Genomic DNA, 976 nt, shown 5'->3' with positions numbered 1-976 from the left:
ATTTTTTTCCATCCTTTCACTTTAAGATAGTGTCTGTCCTTGAAAGTGAGATGGGTTTCTTGCAGACAACAAAAAGATGGGTTTTGTTTTTTAACCCATTCACCTAGTCTGTGTCTTTTGACTAGGGAGTTCAGTCTATTAATATTAAAAGTTATTAATGAAATATGAGTAGTGAATCCTGTCATTTTTATTTCTGTTTACATTTGTGATGTAGCTGTACTTTTCCACAGTTATACCTTCATTGAATTTCTTTCCGCAACTCCTTGGGTATAGTCATTCCTTTCTTCAGCTCTTTGTATTGCTTCCAGAACTCTCTGAAGGGCTGGTTTTTGTGGACATGAATTCCTTCAGCCTATTTATGTCATGGAAGATTTTTCTTTCCCCTTCGACTATAATAGACATTTTAGCTGGGTATAGTAGACTGGGTTGGCATCTGTGGTCATTTAACACTGGGAATACTTTGGTCCAGGCTCTTCTGTCTTTCATAGTTCGCACTGAAATGTCAGCTGTAATCCTAATGGGTTTTCCTTTGTATGTGACTTGTTGTTTCTCGTTTGCAGCTTTCAGGATTGTCTCTTTGTTTGTACATTTAATGTTTTTACTATGATGTGCCATGGAGAGTTTCTTTTCTGGTCCTGTTCCATTTGATGTTCTATATGCTTCTTCTCTTTGTATGGGCATGTCTTTCTTTAATTTGGGGAAATTGTATTCCATGATTCTGTTGAAGATCTGGTCCATGCCATTATCTTGGGATTCTTCTCCTTCCTGTATGCCTATGATTCATAAGTTTGGTCTTTTATGGTATCACTCAATTCCTGCATATTCCATTCTTGTGATATCTTAAATTTTTCATAATCTTTGCTTGAGTTGTCTAGTTAGTCCACTTTATCTTCCAATCTTGATACTGTTTTCCATTTCATTCATCCTATTGGTGAGGCTTTCTCCTGTTGTTTCTAATTGGCTTACTGAGTATTTC

At 36.3% G+C, this 976-nt stretch overlaps 1 protein-coding gene across 1 annotated transcript in view; it reads left to right on the top strand.

Annotated features, from left to right (window-relative positions):
- The window catches only part of Bank1 (B cell scaffold protein with ankyrin repeats 1), a 281,067-nt gene that overhangs the window by 251,120 nt on the left and 28,971 nt on the right, over positions 1–976 (top strand). The window lies entirely within an intron of this gene.

This window comes from Nannospalax galili, unplaced genomic scaffold (genome assembly GCF_000622305.1).
Source record: "Nannospalax galili isolate Female #2095 unplaced genomic scaffold, S.galili_v1.0 scaffold189, whole genome shotgun sequence".
Lineage (NCBI taxonomy): Eukaryota > Metazoa > Chordata > Mammalia > Rodentia > Spalacidae > Nannospalax > Nannospalax galili.
Note: the sequence above shows the minus strand (reverse complement) of the source record. Positions and strands in the feature narration are given on the sequence as shown.